The following is a 24,619-nucleotide window of genomic DNA, read 5'->3' on the forward strand; positions in this document are numbered from 1 at the left end:
GTAAAGACCAGAAGTGATTGTGAGGAGCTCCAGAAGCATCTCTCCAGACTGGCAGAATGGGCAGCAAAATGGCAGATGCGCTTCAATGTCAGTAAGTGTAAAGTCATGCACATTGGGGCAAAAAATCAAAACTTTAGATATAGGCTGATGGGTTCTGAGCTGTCTGTGACAGATCAGGAGAGAGATCTTGGGGTGGTGGTGGACAGGTCGATGAAAGTGTCGACCCAATGTGCGGCGGCAGTGAAGAAGGCCAATTCTATGCTTGGGATCATTAGGAAGGGTATCGAGAACAAAACGGTTAGTATTATAATGCCGTTGTACAAATCTATGGTAAGGCCACACCTGGAGTATTGTGTCCAGTTCTGGTCGCCTCATCTCAAAAAAGACATAGTGGAAATGGAAAAGGTGCAAAAGAGAGCGACTAAGATGATTACGGGGCTGGGGCACCTTCCTTATGAGGAAAGGCTACGGCGTTTGGGCCTCTTCAGCCTAGAAAAGAGACGCTTGAGGGGGGACATGATTGAGACATACAAAATTATGCAGGGGATGGACAGAGTGGATAGGGAGATGCTCTTTACACTCTCACATAATACCAGAACCAGGGGACATCCACTAAAATTGATTGTTGGGCGGGTTAGGACAGACAAAAGAAAATATTTCTTTACTCAGCGTGTGGTCGGTCTGTGGAACTCCTTGCCACAGGATGTGGTGCTGGCGTCTAGCCTAGACGCCTTTAAAAGGGGATTGGACGAGTTTCTGGAGGAAAAATCCATTATGGGGTACAAGCCATGATGTGTATGCGCAACCTCCTGATTTTAGGAATGGGTTAAGTCAGAATGCCAGATGTAGGGGAGAGCACCAGGATGAGGTCTCTTGTTATCTGGTGTGCTCCCTGGGGCATTTGGTGGGCCGCTGTGAGATACAGGAAGCTGGACTAGATGGGCCTATGGCCTGATCCAGTGGGGCTGTTCTTATGTTCTTATGTTCTTAAGTCTCCTTTTATCTCCCCTTTCCCTCCCTCACCATCCAGAGGGCCAACCGCTTCTGTGGTAGGTTTCCTGCTTCTAACATATTTGAAGAAGCTTTTATTATTCCCCTTCATGTTGCTAGCCGTGTGTTCCTCAAACTCTCTCTCGGCCTCCCGTATCACCTCCTTAAATTTCTTATGCCACAGTTTATGTTCCTTTTTATTCTCCTCATTAGGGTAAGACTTCCATTTATGGAAGGAAGCTTCCTTGCCCTTTACAGCCTCTCTAACTTTGCTCGTTAGCCATGTGGGCACCCTCCTGGATTTAGTGGGGCCCTTCTTTCTTTGTGGTATACACCTCTGCTGGGCCTCTATTATTGTTGTTTTAAGCAACCTCCATGCACTCTGGAGAGATTGGACTCTTGTTAGCTTCCCTTTCAAGCTCCTTCTAAACAGCCTCCTCATTTGAGGGAAGTCCGTCCGTCGGAAGTCTAGGTCTTTTGTGATAGATTTTCCCGGTATTCTTCCCCGACGTGCATGTCGAAACGGATCGCAGCATGATCACTGTTCCCCAACGGCTCCGTAACGTTGACATCTCTAACCAGCTCCTGTGTACCGCACAATATTAAATCCAGAGTCACCTGTTCTCTGTCCTCCGCTCCTTCTCCATGCTGCGCTCTGCAGTGCCTCCACGCAGCTCAATGGCGCGTTCTCCTGCAGCATCAGCAGCTGCTCCCCGGACAGGGCACCTCCTCCAGCCGTGGCGCCGTGGAGCTTCTTAGCGAGCTCTCCAGGTGGCCCTGCATGCACCGGGCCGGGGAGGCGGGATGCAGTGGCGGTGGCAACTCCCCCTCCTGGCTGGCCTGCACTAGCTCCTCCCAGGTCCCGGAGGGCCTCAGCTGGGGCAGCCACAGGTCCCTGCCCGCCAGGAGCTCAGCCCTGCCCGGGCCGGAGTAGACAGGTGAGCAGCCTCCCCCTCGGGCGCCCCATTTGCAGGCTGCCAACCGGCCCTCTCAGAGGCTGCCCCGGGCTCCCTGACTTGCGCCCCCTGGAAGCAGGGGGGCCACTGGCCTGTAGGGTCCAGGGCTGCCATCAGCAGCGGACCCGTCCTACCGCCTGCTGGAGGGGTTAAGACGCCGGCTGACCACCGTGTCCAGCGAGTGCCCATGCAGGCCTGGCCCCCCGCTCGCCTGGAGGGCAGGGTGTAGTGGGCTGCTGCAGGGTGGATTCCTGCTGGACCTTGGCCAGCCCCGCGGGAAACAGCCACGGGGTTGCAATGAGCTTTATCAGTGGCATAGCTAGAGGGGGTGCAGAGCACTAGGCTTTGCAGGGAGCCTCGCTACAGCAGGATCGCAGCATGATCACGATTCCCCAATGGCTCCGTAACATTTACATCTCTAACCAGGTCCTGAGTACTGCAAAATATTAAATCCAGAACAACCTGCCCTCTTTTGGGCTCCGTGACTATCTGCTCTAAGCCACAGTCATTTAGCACATCAAGGAATCCAGTCTCCTTTTCTTGACCAGAACACAAATTGACGCAGTCTATGTGAAGATAATTGAAGTCCCCCATGATTACAACCCTGTCCCTCCTTGTTACCTCCCTGATCTGTCTCCTCATTTCAAGATTCCCTTCCGATTTCTGGTCTGGAGGACGATAGCACGCCCCCAGGATTACATTGCTCCACAAGCCTGGTAATTTAACCCATAGAGATTCTACGGTGGAGTCGGACCCACCTTCAATCTCTACTCTGCTGGATTCTATCCCTTCCGTAGGGATGAGGAGTCCCAAACCGGATGCCCCTCGGCTCCTGTCGGCCTTCCCCCAGGGTTCAGTTTAAAAGCTGCTCTGCCACCTTTTTCATGTTATGCGCCAGCAGTCTGGTTCAACTGGAGCCCATCACTCTTGTACAGGCCCTCAGTGCCTAACAAATCTAAACCCCTCCTCCCTTCTCCACCATCTCATCCACGCATTGAGACCCTTGATCTCCGCCTGCCTAGCTGGCCCTGCGCGTGGAACAGGTAGCACTTCAGAGAACGCTACCTTTGAGGTCCTGGCTTTCAGCTTCCTGCCTAAAAGCCTAAATTTGGCCTCCAGGACCTCCCGGCTACACTTGCCCACGTCGTTGGTGCTGACATGCACCACAACCACTACCTCCTCCGCAGCACTGTCTACCAGCCTGTCTAGACGAGAAGTGATGTCCGCAACCTTTGCACCAGGCAGGCAAGTCGCCATGAGGTCCTCACATCTGTCGCAAACCCCCCTCTCTATGTTTCGAATAATCGAATCCCCCACTAGAAGAAGCCCCTGACCCCCCCTCCTGCTGAGCAGTATCCTGAGTGCATTCGGATATGGGCCTGCCCCCTGGAGAAGGGGTCCCCCCTAGAGGATTGTTTCCCTCCTCTCCAGGATGATGTCCTCCAGCCCCAAGACTCCCCCCCCCCCCGGGCAGCTGTGGAGCTGCACACCTGTGATTGGGAGGAAGCCTGATCATCCCTGGAAGTCTCCGCACGGTCCTTCTCTGCCTGCCTCTGCTTCTCCAGGTCACCCACCAAGGCTTCAAGGGAGCAGACGTGTTCCCTGAGACCCTGGAGCTCCTTGCACCGAGGACACACCCATGACTTGTGCCCCAGAGGCAAATAGTCATCCATGTAGCACTCAATGCAGAACACTGGATAGCCCCCACCCTGCTGCTGGCTGTCTGACTGCATAGCTTTTTTGTTGTTGTTTTTATTTAGGGGTACTTTTAAAAACCCTACACTGGTTAGCAGCTCTCTTCTAAGGGGAAGAGAAAGGGGCCCTGGCCTCCTCGCCCTGCTGCTGAACTTTCGCAGATGCTAAACTCGCGGTGCCTTACCTGGCACTTAGATCCCAGAGGCACTTGGGGTCCCAGAGACCACGCACGTCTGCAGAGAGGCTCACGCGACAGCAGGCCCTAGATTTATACTCCTAGCTTGAGGAGATTGTGGCTGCAATCCTATCCACGCTTACCTGGGAGTAAACCCCACCGATTATAATGGGACTTACTTCTCATTAGACATGCATAAGGGCCCAATCCTATCCAATTTTCCAGTGCAGGTACAGCCATGCCAATGGGGCATGCACTGCATCCTGTTGTGGGGAGGCAATCACAGAGGCCTCCTCAAGGTGTAGGAATCAATGCTAAAAATCGCAGGCTGAGGTAGAACAATTTTTCCCTTACCTCGTGTGATGTCCATGGGAGGTCTCTGCAGGGTGGGCGTTCGTGGGGGATTGACAGCGAGAGGAGAGAGGGTTTGGAAGAGTCATGGAGGCTTCGGTAAAGTTCGATACCAGCGGTTTATTTGGCTGATGCTCTTTACATTCATCTGGTCCTATTACAGCACAGGACCAGGAGACGTCAGTCCTTTAACAGGAACTCTGCCTGTTCAGTGTCCGAGGACAGGGATTGCTCCAAGAAATTGATTGGGTCCCACGGCTGAAAGGAAGTCCTGGGGCCCCAGAGGGCTGTCTCATGTAGGGTGGCTTGCCTGGGAAAGGGCCTGGGTGCTGCAGGCTCCCCTTCCCTCGTTCTGCCATAATCTACGCCTCCTGTTGTCTGTCTGGGGAGTCGTAGGGCCCCTGTGTTGGGTCCTTTGGGGTGAATTGGGCAGGCTGCCTTTGGCCCCCACCATGGGCCTAGTCTGTATTCCTGAGGGAGGGGTCATTCCCCTCCAGGATCGGGACACTTGACCCCTTTCCAGAGCTTTCTTGGCCCCGTGATGTCAGGAAGGTGAGAGGTGATGCCCCAGAGATCACTGCTCCTACCTCTGCCCCTCACACCGCAGAGGGAGCCTGGGGAAGAGCGACTGCTGTCTCCACAGCCAGGCTGCTTATGAGCCCAGCAGTCAGGTGACCAGGTCCCTGCCCCTCTAAACAGCCTCCTCATTTGAGGAAACTCCGCCCATCGGAAGTCAAGAGTTTTTGTATCAGATTTGCTTGGCACTCTTCTCCTGACATGCATGTCAAAACGGATCGCAGCATGTCACGCTTCCCCAATCGCTCAGCAACATTTACATCTTTAGCCAAGTCCTGAGTTCCACACAGTATGAAATCCAGAGCCACCTGCCTTCCAGTGGGCTCCATGACTAGTTGCTCTTAGGCAGTCATTTAGCATGTCAAGGAATTCCATCTCTCCTTCATGACCAGAGCACAAATTCAGCCAGTCGATATGAGGATAATTGAAGTCCACCATGATTACAAACCTGTCCCTCCTTGACACCTCCCTGATCTGCTTCCTCATTTCAAGGTCTCATTCTGGATTCTGGCCTGGAGGACAACTACACACACCCCCATTACCCCACTTGGGCCTGCTAGTTTAACCCACAGAAATTCTATGGTGGAGGCAGACCTGCCTTTTATCTCAACTCTGCTAGATTCTACCCTTCTTTGACATAAATGGCCACCCCTCCTCAACATGTCCACTGCTAATCAGAATTCTTTCTCCAATCCAGGAACCGGTGGACAAGTCAATGAGGATCTGAGGGAAACTTATGAGATGTCATCGGACATTACCATGCTTGAGGTAGAGGAAGAAACTTTTAGAAATCAAGATGGATCTGGGAGGGAAGACACACCCCTGCCTGGAAAACAAAATGCATTTGTCTCCATGAACTCCCAATCAAAGAGGAGCATTCGAAAGTAAGGAGAAGTGAGATGTGTCCTTTGCATGAGGAAACTACCAGCACAAGCACACATGAAAGGAGCCACAAATGGGAGAGAACTGTGCATCAGGAAAGATCAAGGAAGCAGGAGAGAAACCAGACACAGAAAGGGAGAAATAAATCTGGTTCTTGTCAGGGTGGCAATTTGAACATCGTCCCAGTCAGTCCGCAGAAAGAAACTGAAAAGAGGAAGGAAAAATGCCTTCAATGTGGAAAGACCTTCAACAGTAAATCACACCTCACCACCCATCAAAGAACCCACACAGGTGAGAAACCATATACATGCTTTGAATGTGGAAAGAGTTTCAGTGTGAGCTCAAACCTGACTTTGCATCAAAGAACCCACACAGGTGAGAAACCATATACATGCTTTGAATGTGGAAAGAGTTTCAGTGTGAACTCAAGACTGACTTTGCATCAAAGAACCCACACAGGTGAGAAACCATATACATGCTTTGAATGTGGAAAGAGCTTCAGGGTGACTTCACACCTCACTAAGCATCAAAGAACCCACACAGGGGAGAAACCATATACATGCTTTGAATGTGGAAAGAGTTTCAGTGTGAACTCAAGCCTGACTTTGCATCAAAGAACCCACACAGGTGAGAAACCATATACATGCTTTGAATGTGGAAAGAGTTTCAGTGTGAGCTCAAACCTGACTTTGCATCAAAGAACCCACACAGGTGAGAAACCATATACATGCTTTGAATGTGGAAAGAGTTTCAGTGTGAACTCAAGACTGACTTTGCATCAAAGAACCCACACAGGTGAGAAACCATATACATGCTTTGAATGTGGAAAGAGCTTCAGGGTGACTTCACATCTCACTAAGCATCAAAGAACCCACACAGGTGAGAAACCATATACATGTTTTGAATGTGGAAAGAGCTTTAGCGCAGGTTCCCAGCTCACACAGCACCAAAGAACCCACACAGGGGAGAAACCATATAAATGCTTGGAGTGTGGAATGAACTTCAATAGGAAATCACACCTTACAATACATCAAAGAATCCACACTGGAGAGAAGCCATATAAATGCTTAGAATGTGGGAAGTGTTTTAGTCAGCATACACACTTCACTAACCATCAAAGAACCCATAAATGTGAGAAACCATATACATGCTTTGAATGTGGAAAGAGCTTCAGGGTGAGTTCACACCTCACTAAGCATCAAAGAACCCACACAGGGGAGAAACCATATACATGCTTTGAATGTGGAAAGAGCTTCAGGGTAAGTTCACTCCTCACTAAGCATCGAAGAACCCACACAGGGGAGAAACCATATAAATGCTTGGTGTGTGGAATGAACTTCAACAGGAAATCAAACCTTACAAATCATCAAAGAACCCACACAGGTGAGAAACCATACAAATGCATAGAATGTGGAAGGCATTTTACTCAGCAAGCACACTTCACTTACCATCAAAAAACCCACACAGGGGAGAAACCATATACATGTTTTGAATGTGGAAAGAGCTTTATTATGAGCTCAAGCCTGACTCGGCATCAAAGAACCCACACAGGGGAGAAACCATATACATGCTTAGAGTGTGGAAAGAGTTTCAGGGTGAGTTCACACCTCACTAAGCATCAAAGAACCCACACAGGTGAGAAACCATATACATGCTTTGAATGTGGAAAGAGTTTCAGTGTGAACTCAAGACTGACTTTGCATCAAAGAACCCACACAGGTGAGAAACCATATACATGCTTTGAATGTGGAAAGAGCTTCAGGGTGACTTCACACCTCACTAAGCATCAAAGAACCCACACAGGTGAGAAACCATATACATGCTTTGAATGTGGAAAGAGCTTTAGCGCGGGTTCCCAGCTCACACAGCACCAAAGAACCCACACAGGGGAGAAACCATATAAATGCTTGGAGTGTGGAATGAACTTCAACGGGAAATCACACCTTACAATACATCAAAGAACCCACACTGGAGAGAAGCCATATAAATGCTTAGAATGTGGGAAGTGTTTTAGTCAGCTAGCAAACCTCACCACCCATCAAAGAACCCATAAATGTGAGAAACCATATACATGCTTTGAATGTGGAAAGAGCTTCAGGGTGAGTTCACTCCTCACTAAGCATCAAAGAACCCACACAGGGGAGAAAAAGTATACATGCTTTGAATGTGGAAAGAGCTTCTGTTGGAGCTCAAACCTGACTTTGCATCAAAGAACCCACACAGGGGAGAAACCATATACGTGCTTTGAATGTGGAAAGAGCTTCAGTCAGAGCTCACATCTGACTTTGCATGAAAGAACCCACACAGGTGAGAAACCATATACATGCTTTGAATGTGGAATGAGCTTCAGGGTGACTTCACACCTCACTAAGCATCAAAGAACCCACACAGGTGAGAAACCATATACATGCTTTGAATGTGGAAAGAGCTTTAGCGCGGGTTCCCAGCTCACACAGCACCAAAGAACCCACACAGGGGAGAAACCATATAAATGCTTGGAGTGTGGAATGAACTTCAACGGGAAATCACACCTTACAATACATCAAAGAGCCCACACTGGAGAGAAGCCATAAAAGTGTTTTAGTCAGCAAGCAAACCTCACCACCCGTCAAAGTACCCACACAGGTGAGAAACCATATAAATGCTTAGAATGTGGGAGGCATTTTACTCAGCAAGCACACCTCATGAAGCATCAAAGAACCCACACAGAGGAGAAACCATAGAAATTCCTTGAGTGCAGAAAGAGCCTCGGGGTATACCTATCCCTTACTTCTCTTGAACACATTCACACTGGAGAGAAAGCTTTGAAGTGTTTAGAGTGTGGTGAAAGATTCCTGCACAGGAGAAGCTTTAAGGCACATCAAGGTTTTGTACTCAGGACAGAGATCTTCTCAATGCTTTGGGTGTTGAATGAGCTTCGATCAGAGCACAAGCCTCTGTTTACATCAAAAAATCCACACAAAGACTCTTAGTACTGCTTGGAAAGAGTGTCGCCAGAGGTGGGGTGGAGCACCATGTGAGTGACCCCTCCTTGAGCCACCGGGATATGCAGATGATGCTGTTATCCTCTCAAGGACTCCTGTCAACCTTAGAAAAGCCTTGAGATCTCTGGCGCTGTTCTGCAAGGAGAACCAGCTCTTGATCAGTTATCAGAAAACTAAGATCATGGCCTTTGCCAGGAGGCTCAAGAACCATTCATGGAAGGCCGATGTTCATCAGATCGAGCAAGTGACCCACTTTAAGTATCTTGGTGTTATTATCTTGGTGTTATTTTCCATGCAACTGGCTCTAGAAGGGCGCACGGCAAATATATGGCATTGAATGCTTTGAGAAGCTCCTCGGCCATTTATGCGCACTAAAGGAGACCGTTATTTCCCTGCAGCTCTTCAATTATTTCAAGCAAAGTTTCTGGCACAGCCACTATATGGTGCTCGATCAGGGCCACTGACTACAGAACACATGCAATCCAAATTCCTGAGTTCTAGAAGTACCTCAGAGTATTTCCAATGCTGGAAGGTCTTTAGGACTGATGAGATTGAGGTTGAGGCCATAACATGGATAACTGTCATGTTAGATGGGCTAAGATGGCCTTTCTGCCCAGCTGACCTTGCTCCCTGAATCTTACAGGACGACTTGGACAAAGGTGGTGGAGCTGAAGCTGATGTTGCAGCTCTTGACAAGCTAGAATTCCAGACTAGCACCTTACATTGGAGTAACTTACTTAAAAGGGGGCTTATAGTACATGGTGGGGGGATTTTAATCCATCTGCATTTTATATAGTTCATGTAGCTGATCATGTAGTGGCACTATTCTTTTTTTTTTTTTTATGCTGGTCTGTGACCGTAATTAAGATTGACTGACTGACTGTATTTTATGCCAATAAAGGTTTGAATGACTGACTGACTGACATTATAGCACCATGGAGGAGAGGCAATGGCAGACAATGGGGTGATGGCACCTGGCAGTGCTGTCCTTGCTGGGCAAAGGGAGGGAGAAATGAGGGGGATTGGGAGATCAGAGAAAGGTGGAATGCGGAACAGCGGGGCAGAGACAGGAGAAGAGAGATGGAGAAGCAGGAGGAGGAAGACCAGAGGAGAAACAGTAGGATGTAGAAGTGGGGGAGCGGGCGGGGTACTTTTTGAGATGGGGTGGAAAGAGAGACACATGAGAAGAGATTTGAGGAAGGGAGGGACAACTGGCAGGGACAAGAGTGTGTGAAAGGACAGACCAGTGACATTAGGAGAAAGGGCCCAGCCAAGGGGAGGGAGGAATTGGGCAAAGTCCCAAAGCAAAGGAGAGGCATGCCCAGAGTGGGGGCCTGGTTTCCACAGACCCTTGAGATCCAGCCAACACCAGGGCATGCCCTCCGCTGCCTTTGCCTCCCAGTCCAAGGTCCCAGTTGGCTCTGAAGTGGGACAGGTGGGCTGGGCCTCGAGACACTGTGGCCAGCCACTCCTGGTGGCCAGAAGAGGAGCCTTCTCTTGAAGGACCAGAGCCTGTACTTCTGGAGCCAGTCGGAGTGATGTAACCCTGAGGGGGCCCTGCAATTATTTTGGTGAGGTTAGTTGTCCAGCCCTGGCCTTCTCTGGCCCAACAGACTCCAAGGAGGGCAGTGACAAGACAAGTCTTTCCAACCTGCCAGGGAGATCCTTGTAACTATCTCCACATCACTGGCAAAAACGGAGGCTGGGAGGGAGGAACAGCAAAGCTGGGAAACCAGAAGGACAAGGGCATGAGTGGGCATTTGAAGAAGGGGACAGGAGATCAGGGGCTGGGGGCACCAAGGGGAAGCTGCTGGCAGGCTTCTTAAAACCCTGAGCTGGGGTGAGAGAGACAAGCTGGCTGAGGGATCCATCTGCAGCCCTCCCCTGATGTACCCCTGTGACAAAGGCAAGTTCTGCCGTGAGGTTGAGAGGAATGTATGACCCCTTCCTATCTTGAGCTCTGAGGCCCCTTTTGGGGAAGAAGAACCCGCCCTGCAGAGCACAGAGGAAATGGTGGGCCTCATCACCTCTATACTGTCAGGGCTTCCCCCAGAGGCTGGTGGTTGATGGGGCCTGGGGAAGATGCAGCCTCACAACCAGGCCTTCCCTGTTGGTTCTGGGCTTCCCAGAGGCAGTGCGGGGATGGGAATGGACACCGCAGGGTTGAAGATGATAGATTAGGCTTTAGGATGGAAGAGGAAACTTTTCCTTTGTGTGAGAACTCCATCCTGGAGTTAACTTGGATCCTGTGGGGCGGAGCTGTCTGTGTCCAAGGAGAGAGTGTTAGGTGAAAATCCCCCTTTTTGTCTTTTAGCTCTGATTTTCTCTCAATATATCTGGTTATGCTATTATGGACTCTTTATAGCCTTCATAGATCTCACAAAGGCTTTCGACCTTGTCAGCAGAGGCAGCCTCTTCAAGATTCTCCCCAAGATTGGATGTCCACCCAGGCTCCTCAGCATCATCAGATCTTTCCACAAGGACATGAAAGGCACTGTTGTCTTTGATGGCTCCACATTAGACCCCTTTGACATCTGAAACTGAGTGAAGCAGAGCTGTGTTCTTGCGCCAACCTTGTTTGGGGTTTTCTTTGCTGTCCTGCTGAAGCATGCTTTGGAACTGCCACAGAAGGCATCTATCTGCGGACCAGATCAGACGGAAAGCTCTTCAACCTCTCCAGACTGAGGGCAAAGTCCAAAGTCCAGCTGAAATGTCTGCGTGACTTCCTCTTTGCCGACGATGCAGCTGTCACTACCCACTCTGCCAAAGATTTCCAGCAGCTCATGGATCGCTTTAGCAAGGCCTGCCAAGATTTTGGACTGACAATCAGCCTTAAGAAAACACAGGTCATGGTTCAGGATGTGGACTCACCTCCCTGCATGACAATCTTTGCGCATGAACTTGAGTTTGTCCATGACTTTGTGTACCTTGGCTCAACGATCTCCGACACTCTTTCTCTCGATACCGAGCTAAACAAACGCATCGGCAAAGCAGCTATTACGTTTTCCAGACTCACAAAGAGAGTCTGGTCCAACAAGAAGCTGACGGAACATACCAAGATCCAGGTCTACAGAGCTTGCGTCCTGAGTACACTTCTGTACTGCAGTGAGTCATGGACTCTTCACTCACAACAGGAGAAGAAACTGAACGCATTCCACATGCGCTGCCTCCAACGCATCCTCGGCATCACCTGGCAGGACAAAGTTCCAAACAACACAGTCCTGGAACGAGCTGGAATCCCTAGCATGTATGCACTGCTGAAACAGAGATGCCTGCATTGGCTCGGTCATGTTGTGAGAATGGATGATGGCCGGATCCCAAAGGATCTCCTCTATGGAGAACTCGTGCAAGGAAAGCGCCCTACAGGTAGACCACAGCTGCAATACAAGGACATCTGCAAGAGGGATCTGAAGGCCTTAGGAGTGGACCTCAACAAGTGGGAAACCCTGGCCTCTGAGCAGCCCGCTTGTGCAGTATGGCCTTTCCCAGTTTGAAGAGACACTTGGCCAACAGTCTGAGGCTAAGAGGCAAAGAAGGAAGGCCCATAGCCAGGGAGACAGGCCAGGGACAGACTGCACTTGCTCCCAGTGTGGAAGGGATTGTCACTCCCAAATCGGCCTTTTCAGCCACACTAGACCCTGTGCCAGAACCACCATCCAGAGCGCGATACCATAGTCTTTTGAGACTGAAGTTTGCCAACGCATTATTATGGACTATAATATCATGCAAGCTAAACTGTTCTCCCAGCACACAGGCCACATTTCCAGGACTTTGGTCATGCCTCAAGCTCATGGTTGCACAATCCCCCTCCCCATCGTCACACATTAAGGGAGGAAATCTTGTTTCTTAATCCAATTTTTGCAAGGTGTTTCAAGGTTCAAAAGCAAGACTCAGTAGGCAAGAGTGGTGATCATCTGCAAGCTTTATTTCATTGCCAGCACCTGGCGTCTCAAGGGACTCCTGTCCAAAGCTTTGAGTGACAATAGCAATCTCAACCAGACCATTTATAGCATTTTCGGTCATTTGTTTGAAGAGTTTTACACTTCTCATTGGCTGGGGTTTAACATCATAGATGTGGCTGAAATGGCTGAAATTTAACCTGAAATGGCTTTTATAATTCTATATATTTATATATGTTGATTATATCTTTTAGGGACAAAGCTATTCAAAATATTGAAGAATAAGTAAAGGCAAGCAAACATAATGATTTCCTTTGGCATTTCTTTGTATGAATACCTACTTATATGCACATAAGGCTTCTTAAGACAATAACAGTGTAATAATATTTTTTAAACTGCAAACTGCCTCTCCAAGATGGACACTCTCCGCTTATTCGTCATCCGTTTTAGGTTGCTAACAGAAAGCCTATTGTTCCTCTAAGTTCTCTCTCTTGTTCTGCTGCTAAGAGCTACTTGGCAGTCTGCCAATTCTAGCTGTCAGTTTGCAATTTTCAAGATTTTCAGAGACAGAGAAATGGCTTTTTAAGCTTGTTAAGCATGTGAGCATCTTCCCTATTAAGCTTCACTAATGGCATAGCATAAATGGACCCCCTATATTACCCTCACATGCCCGATCTCGTCTGATCTCGGAAGCTAAGCAGGGTCAGGCCTGGTTAGTACTTGGATGGGAGACCGCCTGGGAATACCAGGTGCTGTAGGCTTCTACCATGATCTCGGAAGCTAAGCAGGGTCAGGCCTGGTTAGTACTTGGATGGGAGACCGCCTGGGAATACCGGGTGCTGTAGGCTTATACCATGATCTCGGAAGCTAAGCAGGGTCAGGCCTGGTTAGTACTTGGATGGGAGACCGCCTGGGAATACCGGGCGCTGTAGGCTTCTACCATGATCTCGGAAGCTAAGCAGGGTCAGGCCTGGTTAGTACTTGGATGGGAGACCTCCTGGGAATACCGGGCGCTGTAGGCTTCTACCATGATCTCGGAAGCTAAGCAGGGTCAGGCCTGGTTAGTACTTGGATGGGAGACCGCCTGGGAATACTGGGCGCTGTAGGCTTATACCATGATCTCAGAAGCTAAGCAGGGTCAGGCCTGGTTAGTACTTGGATGGGAGACCGCCTGGGAATACTGGGCGCTGTAGGCTTATACCATCGTCTTTCGAGACTGAAGGTTGCCAACCATTACCCTATATCACACTCACTGTTTAAGCTATCTTGCACCTGGAACTCTTTCCCTTTCCCCTACCCCCTTTCCCTCCCCTTCTCTCCCTGTCTTTAGCTAGCAGCTGGGGTTGGCAGAGCAGGGACCCCTAAAATCCTTCCCTACAACCCTTCCTTTTTCTGATTTCCTCGGATGCACCAAATACTCTTTACACGCAACCACCATGAAAGCTGGGTACACTGGACTCAAGCATTAGGACCAAGAAATATCATTCTCCATGTGCATTATATTACCTTTGTCCTTTTGTAATAAACCATAGCCTTTATTGCAATTTATCTTTCTCTCAGTTTCCTCTTTAAGCAAAGGGAATTTCTCTGCATTACGCCGTCTTGTTATCCAGCCTACGATCCTCATGTTCCAATAAGGGCAGTGTAATAATTCCCCTAAACCAGGAGTCTCCAAACCCTGGCCCGGGGACCAGATGCGGCCTGCGGCGAGCCTCTTTCCGGCCCGCACTCAGCCTCTGATCCCCTGAGAGCCTCTGGACCAGTTGTCCAAAAACAATCAGAGTTGTGCTTGTGGGGTGGGGGAATGGGGGTCCATTTATTTTGGTGAGGTTAGTTGTCCAGCCCTGGCCTTATCTGGCCCAACAGACTCCAAGGAGGGCAGTGACAAGACAAGTCCTTCCAACCTGCCGGGGAGATCCTTGTAACAATCTCCACATCACTGGCAGAAACGGAGGCTGGGAGGAAAGAACAGCAAAGCTGGGAAACCAGAAGGACAAGGGCATGAGTGGGCATTCGGAGAAGGGGACAGGAGATTAGGGGCTGGGGGCACCAAGGGGGAGCTGCTGGCAGGCTTCTTAAAACCCTGAGCTGGGGTGAGAGAGATAAGCTGACTGAGGGATCCATCTACAGCCCTCCCCAGATGGACAGGTAGCCCCTTTGACAAGGGAAAGTTCTGCCCTGAGTTTGAGAGGGATGTGTGACCCTTCCCATCTTGAGCTCAGAGGCCCCTTTTGGGGAAGAAGAACCTGCCCTGCAGAACAGAGCAAAACTGGTGTGGCCCGTTGCCTGTATACTGTCGGAGCTTCCCCCAGAGGCTGGTGGTTGATGGGGCCTGGGGAAGATGCAGCGTCATATTCCGGCCTTCCCTGTTAGTTCTGGGCTTCCCAGAGGCAGTGGGGGGATGGGAACGGACACCGCAGGGCTCAAGTTGCTGGATTAGGCTTTAGGATGGAAGAGGAAACTTTTCCTGTGTGTGAGAGCTCCATCCTGAAGTTAACTTGGATCCTGTGGGACTGAGCTGTCTGTCCAAGGAGAGACTGTTATGTGAAAATCCCCATTTTGCCTTTCAGCTGTGATTTTCTCTCTCTATATCTGGTTATGCTATTATGGACTATAATATCATGCAAGCTAAACTGTTCTCACAGCATACAGGCCACACTTCCAGGACTTTTGTCATTGCAGGGGGGTGAGTCCACATCCTGAACCATGACCTGAGTTTTCTGAAGGCTGATCATCAGTCCAAAATCTTGGCAGGCCTTGCTAAAATGATTCATGAGCTGCTGGAGATCTTTGGCAGAGTGGGTAGTGACAGCTGCATTGCTGGCAAAGAGGAAGTCACGCAGACATTACAGCAGTATTATAACATTAGCTGTCTTATTCTCAATGCCTTTTCTAATGATCCCAAGTATAGAATGGGCCATCTTCACTGCCACTGCACATTGGGTGGACACTCTCATTGAGCTTTCCACCAGCACAACAAGATCCCTCTCCTGATCCGTCACAGACAGCTCAGAACCCATCAGCCTATATGTGAAGAACCCATTAGACTTCAGAGCTCTCTTGAAACAACATTTCAGGGTTCCTGGGATGTGCTGATCTGGTACCAGGGATGGCAACACCATGAAGAAAGCTCCATCTGTAGAGGTGGCATAACCTGTAATGTCACGTGAAGCCATCTCAGGTCCGCTGCCTGTGCATTACAAGGACAAAACCCTTACTAAGCTGCTCACATGCTGCGGTGAAACTCGGGGACTTCCCATTTCATTTACAGGCACAGTGCGAATGCATGAGACGTTCACAACATGTGAGGAGCACTATAAGGTATTATTTGCTTCTTATTCAAGTGAGTAGGAAGACGTTCTGAGCCACTTGCACTGGCAGCAGGTTGGAGGGGAGCGACAGATTCAGGGTTAAGGGCACCTTGCAATGTGCCATTGATGCATCCCACATCAGGTGGTTGCATGGATGGGCCAGCAGTGGTTCAACTCATGCAACAGATGGCGTTCAAGGACCCATAGCCCAAATGGTGCTTAGCACTTGTGATAAAACAAGAAAACAGATGGGAGATAGTGTGATGCCCACAGGGCTGGAGTGCCATGCGCCAACTATGAGCATCCCAGCAGCAGCCCTCTGAGCCACTTGTAGTTGAATGTTCTTCAGGGACAGCCACACATTAGATACATTCCAAAAAATCCAACCAGCGTGTGCCCATGGCATGCAGAACAGTGACTAGATCACCTTTCCAAAGGAAGGGTCACAGCTGAGTGAAAATGCTCGTGGCCACAGCTGCCACCGGACCCTTTGGGAGCAAAGGAGATGCAGCCTACTTCCCTGCTTCCTCAGAAGGAGTGCTCCCCCCCCCCAGAATAGGCTGGCTATTCAATCCAAAATTAGCTCCATTGCTGACCATCAACACCTGTCTTGTCTCAGCCACGTTTCAGTTCACATCCAGCCCATCACTGCCTCCAGACACTGTTCAGAACATTCATTGGCTCAATTTGGGTTCTGATGATATAGCAAGACAGTGCTGTGTGTTTTGCCCGTACAAGTTACGCAGCAGCCCAGACTCAAGACCTGCTTCCCCTGCAATTTCGTGTAGCTGCTGAACACCCCAAGGGATAAGTTGAGAAGGCTTCAAAAACCTTTGACTTCCCCCATGGCTTCTGCTATCAAAGCTGCACATTCAGAAATCTGTGAGCTCCATTGCTCCACATGAAGGAGTTGAGATGGTGGTAAATCATCCAGCCAAATTTCGTTGTCATTGAGTGTGGTCCATATGAAGCAAAGACTGGTCTGTACCAGCTTGCCTCTTTTTATGGCATCAGGGGGCCATCTCAGCACTGGCGGGGCAGTTAGAGGCAGGGCCAATTTTCTCTCTAGACAACAGAAGCAAAACTTGCACATAATACCCTCCTAGGAGCAACTCAAAATCCCCCCACAGCTTCTGCCACCTTCCCTCTGGGTTCATCATGTGCATCAAGTGAGATGTTTTTACTGTATTTGTGAATTTGAAAGTCACTCATGGAGCTGGGATGACTGGGCCAAATTGGGATTGGAGACTGTTGGCTGCACCCTAAGAAAAGCAGTCACCACAACATTCCACGGAAATTAATGCAACTTCTCTGTGGATTTCAGTGACTCTTTAAATAACTAGAATCCACTGAGATAGCCCAGCATTTTTACTGCAGATATGGCCATGCAGCAATCCATTGGGGACAGCAAACTCCAAAGTAGGCACTTTAAATGAATATTGCAATTATAAATGGCCATCAATTATGATCAAGGAGTTGAGGCAGAAGCATTCATAAGCAGGGGCTGCTGTCATTAAACCAAAACTCCTGCCAAAGTACGCGTAAATATGCAAAAGTTTGAGTACTACAGAATTCCTTATGTTTTGGGGGGGAAATGATTACAGCAGTTCCTTGCCTGGAATTTGGCCTAAATTTGTTTTAAAATAAAGCACAAAAGAAATTCATTCCAGGCTCTCAAGCATTTCGAGAGTTTTTCCCTTGTGGAGACCCTCTCACGTTTGCTCAGGCCTCCACATTAAGCACTTTCCACACTACTGGCATTTATATGGTTCCCCTCCCATGTGAACTCTTTCATATAAAGGTCTTGGCAACTAGAGCACTTTTCACAATGCAAGCAAGTATATGGCTGCTCCCTGATGTGAATGCTTTGATGTGCGTGTCTGTGGCTGGCTCTTGAGTCCGGAAGACTATGTGCTCCCTCCAGCTGCACTGGCAGACTGCTTCTGATCCCAGTCAAAGGGGTGTGAGAGGGGGATGCTTTTCTCCTGCCTGTGGGCCCCCCAGAGGCAGCTGGTAGACCACTGAGAAACAGGACCCCGAACTAGATGGGCCTCCTTTGGTCTGATCCAGCAGGGATTTTCTTATGTTCTAACTTGAGAAGAAAACTCCTTCTTGGAGGTCAAGGAAAACCAGGTAAGGCAAAATTGTGAAGAGTGTAAGAATAAAATTGGTATGGATTTATTGAAAGGTAAAACAAAAATATGTTTGTGGTCTCAGAGAAACAAGGGACATTACAAGTCCTAAAACAAATGTTATCAAAGAAGAGAAGATAAAGACAAAAGACACACCAGGTCCCCTTTTTCATTCACAGGCACAGACCTGCTTGTGCTGCTCTCGCTCTCTCTGCTGCGCAGCACTGCGAGGGTTAAGCCACTCCAGATTGGGGGGGCGGAGTGGGGCAGCCCCTTCCTCCTCCGCCTCCTGCTGGGCAGTGCCTGCAACCTCTCCAGGAGGAGTTCCAGGTCTGCGGTGGGGGGGAGGGAATCGGGCATCGGGGAAAGGGGGGAGGGAATGGGGAAAGGGTGGAGGAGGGGTCAGCCTCAAGGGCCATCTGGGCAGGGAGCGGGGAGGGGGCCCACGGCTGTCTTCCCCCTCCCCGCCTGCCCCCTTTGGCTCCACTCATGGCTCTTTCTGGGGGGGCTGTGAAAGGCAGAAGCGAAGGGGCGAGACGGCCCCTCAGCAGGGAACACACAGCTAGCAACATGAAGGAGAGTAATAAAAGCTTCTTCAAATATGTTAGAAGCAGGAAACCTGCCAGAGAAGCGGTTGGCCCTCTGGATGGTGAGGGAGGGAAAGGGGAGATAAAAGGAGACTTAGAGATGGCAGAGAAATTAAATGAGTTCTTTGCATCTGTCTTCACGGCAGAAGACCTCGGGCAGATACCGCTGCCCAAATGGCCCCTCCTGACCGAGGAGTTAAGTCAGATAGAGGTTAAAAGAGAAGATGTTTCAGACCTCATTGATAAATTAAAGATCAAAAAGTCACCGGGCCCTGATGGCATCCACCCAAGAGTTATTAAGGAATTGAAGAATGAAGTTGCAGATCTCTTGACTAAGGTATGCAACTTGTCCCTCAAAACGGCCACAGTGCCAGAAGATTGGAGGATAGCAAATGTCACGCCTATCTTTCAAAAAGGGAAAGAGGGGGGACCCGGGAAACTATAGGCCGGTCAGCCTAACATCCATACCGGGTAAGATGGTGGAATGCCTCATCAAAGATAGGATCTCAAAACACATAGACGAACAGGCCTTGCTGAGGGAGAGTCAGCATGGCTTCTGGAAGGGTAAGTCTTGCCTCATGAACCTTTTAGAATTCTTTGAAAAAGTCAACAGGCATGTGGATGCGGGAGAACCCGTGGACATTATATATCTGGACTTTCAGAAGGCGTTCGACACGGTCCCTCACCAAAGGCTACTAAAAAAACTCCACAGTCAGGGAATTAGAGGACAGGTCCTCTCGTGGATTGAGAACTGGTTGGAGGCCAGGAAGCAGAGAGTGGGTGTCAATGGGCAATTTTCACAATGGAGAGAGGTGAAAAGTGGTGTGCACCAAGGATCTGTCCTGGGACCGGTGCTTTTCAACCTCTTCATAAATGACCTGGAGACAGGGTTGAGCAGTGAAGTGGCAATGTTTGCAGACGACACCAAACTTTTCCAAGTGGTGAAGACCAGAAGTGACTGTGAGGAGCTCCAGAAGGATCTCTCCAGACTGGCAGAATGGGCATAAGAACAGCCCCACTGGATCAGGCCATAGGCCCATCTAGTCCAGCTTCCTGTATCTCACAGCGGCCCACCAAATGCCCCAGGGAGCACACCAGATAACAAGAGACCTCATCCTGGTGCCCTCCCTTGCATCTGGCATTCTGACATAGCCCATTTCTAAACTCAGGAGGTTGCACATACACATCATGGCTTGTACCCCGTATTGGATTTTTCCTCCAGAAACTTGTCCAATCCCCTTTTAAAGGCGTCCAGACCAGTCTCCATCACTTCCCTGCTGGGCTGGCTGGAAAGGCTGCAGAAGGCAGAGGAGGAAGGGGCAGAGGAGGAAGGGGCTGCCCCACTCTGCCCCCTGTGGCTCCGCTTAACCCTCGCAGTGCCGCGCAGCAGAGACCGAGAGCAGCATAAGCAGGTCCTGCGCCCTCCTGGCCCGGACTGGCTCCGAGGGGGCTCCCTGCAGGACTTGGTGCTTCCCCCCTCCACTACACCACTGTGCAGCAGTGCTCCCCCTCCCCACTCCCTGCCCCTCGAGCCTGATCCCCTGCTTCCGGACTTCCCCCATTCCCTCCCAAGGCCAGAGACTGCAGGCACTGCCCAGCAGGGGGCAGAGGAGGAAGGGGGCAGAGGGGAGCTGCTCCAGCCCGACCTTGCCCTGGCCACTTGGTGTGACTGGTCCCCTCTTTTAGTCTCTGGGATCCACAAAGCCGAGTCCCTGCCTGCCTTACCTCGGGACCAGTTCGGGTCCTCCGTGGGTCTGCGTCCTCCTGGCACAAAATGAGGCGACCTGGAGCTTGGCCTCTGGCGTGTCCAGCAATCCTGGAACTGAAGGGCTGTGAAGAGGAGCGCCTGCATTCCCTGCTGCAGGAAGAGAGACCCGGACCAAGCTCTTCTGTGATGGTTCTTGAGCAGTGGGGCAGAAGGAGTGGGGCAAAGGGCTGGGGCTGCAGCAGAGCGAGGCAAGAGCAGGGCTCCTCCTAGTTATACTCTCCCCAGCCATTTCCTCTCTGGCAGGGTAGAGATTCTGGCCTTTCACTTCCTCAAAAGTTTGCAAAGAGGGATCCCTCCTTGATTAGCTCCCCCCCATAGCCCCCCTCAAATAGCCAGGCAGCTCCCAGCTCCTGTTTTCCCCTTTTTATTACCTCCCAGGCCCTTCTTCCCTTGGTCCACAGGGCATAAACCCAATCACCGATCCCAGTTAATTGCTCTCTCAACCTAAGAAGCCCACAGACCATACAACAGGTCACTTTGCCCTTCAGAGCCTTGGCTTCCCAGCCAGAGTCTCACTTGGGCTGCAACAGGGTGCCAGGCCCAATTACTGGGCTTCAGGGAAGCGTAAGGCCAAGTCACTGGAAGCCAGTCCCATTTACCACCAGGTTCCCCCTTCCGTGGTTCCAATAATCCACCCAGCTGAAGCTGTAATAGGCAGGATTTATTATAGGAGAGAAATAACATCAGACAGGCACTTCACTTAGGCATAGATGTAGGCATTCAAAGAGAGCATGCAATACAAACCCAAATTAAAAGAATAAAAACCCCTGACACTAATAGTATCACTCACCAGAGTCTCACATCAATAAATCCCAGTCCATCAGCTATGGATGCTGATGTTACAATAATCCAATTATTGGATCCTAAGGTTCCAATAATCGCAGTGTAATATTTACCCTAACCAAAACAGCCCTTTTAGTAACAGCATGCCCGCTGGGCAGAGTGGCGGCTGAGGCAGAGGCTGGCTGCTTGTGATGGGGCCTGCCTCTGAATGGTCAGCTAAATCTCCTAGGCCTAAGATCTTGACCCGGGTCACAGCCAGAAAGGGAAGAGCCTGGCCACCTGGCTGCTGGGTTCTTAAGGAGCCTGGCTGCCGAGACAGCAGTCACTCTTCCCCAAGCTCCCTCCAGGGTGTGAAAGGCAGAGGTAGGAGCAGTGACCTTTGGGGCATCACCTCTCACCTTCCTGAACTCACGGGGACCAGGGAAGCCCCAGAAAGGAGTCAAGGGTCCCGATCCTGTGGGCAAACAGCTCCTCACTCAGGAATACAGACTAGGCCCATGCTGGGGGCCAAAGGCAGCCTGCCCAATTCACCCCAAAGGACCCAACACAGGGGCCCTACGACTCCCCAAACGGAGAACTCAGACTGTGGCAGAACAAGGGAAGGTGAGCTTGCAGCACCCTAGTCCCTTCCCAGATGAGCCACCCTACGTGAGACAGCCCTCTGGGGCCTCAGGACTTCCTTTCAGCCGTGGGACCCAATCAATTTCTTGGGACGATCCCTGTCCTGCGATGCTGAACAGGCAGAGTTCCTGTTAAAGGACTGACGTCTCCTGGTCCTGTGCTGTAATAGGACTCATGAATGTAAAGAGCATCACCCAAATAAACCGCTGGTATCGACCTTTGCCGAAGCCTCCATGACCCTTCCAAACCCTCTCTCCTCTCGCTGTCAACCCGCCACGAATGCCCACCATGCAGAGACCTCACATGGACATCACACGAGGTAAGGGAAAAATTGTTCTACCTCATCCTGCTATTTTTGGCACTGATTCCCACACCTTGAGGAGGCCTCTGTGATTGCCTCCCCACCACAGGATGCAGTGCATGCCCCATTGACATGGCTATACCTGCACTGGAAAATTGGATAGGATTGGGCCCTTATGTCTACTCAGAAGCAAGTCCCATTGCCCTTATGTCTACTCAGAAGCAAGTGGGGTTTACTCCCAGGTAAGCGTGGATAGGATTGCAGCCTCAATCTCCTTGCAAAACACGCCTCTTTATAGGACCATTAAGGGTCTCCTTTCCTACTGCGTCATTCCTGCTGCCGCTATTCTTCCCCAAAGCCCAGTCCCTAAAAGAGGAGCTGCATCCATTCCAGGTGACGTCCTGTTGCCCAGAACTTATACTTCAGCCTTAGGTGGAAGCCCAGTTATGTCTGCACCTCTGGAAAGGGGGGACACTGAGACACACACCTTGGAAGACGTGGCTGTTTTGATGCAGGCTGGGTAAGGCGGCTTCTTTCCGCAGGGCAGACATTTGGGGCTGGATCTTCCCTGCTCAGTCACTGAGGGGCTCCTCCTGCTCACCTTCCTCAATTCCTTCTTCTGAGAGCATCAACCTTCCAACAAAATCTCTGGGTCATTAGCCTCAGGCAGGGGCGCTGGAAAGATCTCCATCTGCAAAGTCCAGCAGAGTTTCTTATTTTTGTTGCCTCGGCCACTGTTGAAATCAGCAAAGATGCCAACAGTTAAACGAATAAAACACAATATTAAATATATAAACTGAAGATACAATATGAAGAAAACATATACCACACTCATATACCATACTTCATATACATGAAGTAAACATATATATAGAATATGAAGTAAACATACACCTGAGTCAAAAAGTACTTGGCCCCTCCGTTTTAGTCTAAAATCCTTTTCTCCAGTGTCTCTACCTCATCCTGCTCTTCAACCTCTCCAGACTGAGAGCAAAGTCCAAAGTCCAGCTGAAATGTCTGCGTGACTTCCTCTTTGCCGACGATGCAGCTGTCACTACCCACTCTGCCAAAGATCTCCAGCAGCTCATGGATCGCTTTAGCAAGGCCTGCCAAGATTTTGAACTGATGATCAGCCTGAAGAAAACACAGGAAACTAAAAAGAGGAAGGAAAAATGGCCTCAGTGTGGAAAGTGTGGAACCAGATCAGACAGAAAGCTTTCAGTTCAGGATGTGGTTCTCGGACACTCTTTGGTAGCTGCTTTACCGATGCATTTGTTTAGCTTGGTATCGAGAGAAAGAGTGTCGGAGATCGTTGAGCCAAGGTACACAAAGTCATGGACAACCTCCAGTTCATGCGCAGAGATTGTAATGCAGGGAGGTGAGTCCACATCCTGAACCATGACCTGTGTTTTCTTCAGGCTGATCGTCAGTCCAAAATCTTGGCAGGCCTTGCTAAAACGATCCATGAGCTGCTGGAGATCTTTGGCAGAGTGGATAGTGACAGCTGCATTGTCGGCAAAGAGGAAGTCACGCAGACATTTCAGCTGGACTTTGGACTTTGCTCTCAGTCTGGAGAGCTTTCCGTCTGATCTGTGATAGAGAGATTTCTGGGACTTGGTCTCTGGGTCAAATTGCTAAGCAGACACAGATTCATTTTACAAGCATATAGAAAGTTTATTTCACGTGCTATTTACAGATTAGGAATAGATTTAGGGTGGATACAGGTTCGAAGTTACCCCATAGTGGTTCATTGAGTTCTCTCCGAACCACACCTAAAACTCCTGTAATTGTACTCTGTCACAACAAGTGACCCATGTGATATACACGTCATTTTTCCTCTCCTTATTTGGCATGCTGGTGCATGGTTCTAGCCTTAACTGGGAAATCTGTTAGCCAAGTATGGAAGTTCTGGCTTGAAACTTTGATTTCACAAGACCCTGGAATGTTCCTTTTGGGAAAGCTATGACGCACATGTTTTTCTCTCTCTGCAGGTCATCTTGACATTTTCTACCCTGTTTTTAACAGAAAAACACTAGTCAGGCTTTTTCCTAATGTTCCTCCTCTGAGAGAAGTTAGGTTAACCCTAAAAATCTATATCATCTGGTCCGGAGATAGATGCCTTCTGTTGCAGTTCCAAAGGCCTGCTTCAGCAGGACAGCGAAGAAAATCCCAAACAAGGTTGGTGCAAGAACACAGCCCTGCTTCACGCCACTTTGGATGTCAAAAGGGTCTGATGTGGAGCCATCGAAGACAACAGTGCCCTTCATGTCCTTGTGGAAAGATCTGATGATGCTGAGGAGCCTGGGTGGACATCCGATCTTGGGGAGAATCTTGAAGAGGCCATCCCTGCTGACCAGGTCAAAAGCCTTCTATGATCTATGAAGGCTATAAAGAGTCCATAATAGCATAACCAGATATATCGAGAGAAAAGCACAGCTAAAAGACGAAAAGGGGGATTTTCACATAACACTCTCTCCTTGGACACAGACAGCTCAGCCCCAAAGGATCCAAGTTAACTTCAGGATGGAGTTCTCACACACAGGAAAAGTTTCCTCTTCCATCCTAAAGCCTAATCCAGCATCTTCAACCCTGCGGTGTCCGTCCCCGT

General features: G+C 49.8%; 2 pseudogenes; both read left to right on the forward strand.

Annotated features, from left to right (window-relative positions):
• LOC136640315 (zinc finger protein 850-like) overlaps nt 1–9,567 on the forward strand; it is a 105,381-nt pseudogene extending 95,814 nt beyond the window's left edge.
• Nucleotides 9,568–13,157: 3,590 nt separating this feature from the next.
• On the forward strand, nt 13,158–13,269 carry LOC136642704 (5S ribosomal RNA; annotated as a pseudogene).
• The last annotated feature ends 11,350 nt before the right edge of the window (nt 13,270–24,619 follow it).

The sequence above is a fragment of the Tiliqua scincoides genome, chromosome 2 (genome assembly GCF_035046505.1).
Source record: "Tiliqua scincoides isolate rTilSci1 chromosome 2, rTilSci1.hap2, whole genome shotgun sequence".
Classification (NCBI taxonomy): domain Eukaryota; kingdom Metazoa; phylum Chordata; class Lepidosauria; order Squamata; family Scincidae; genus Tiliqua; species Tiliqua scincoides.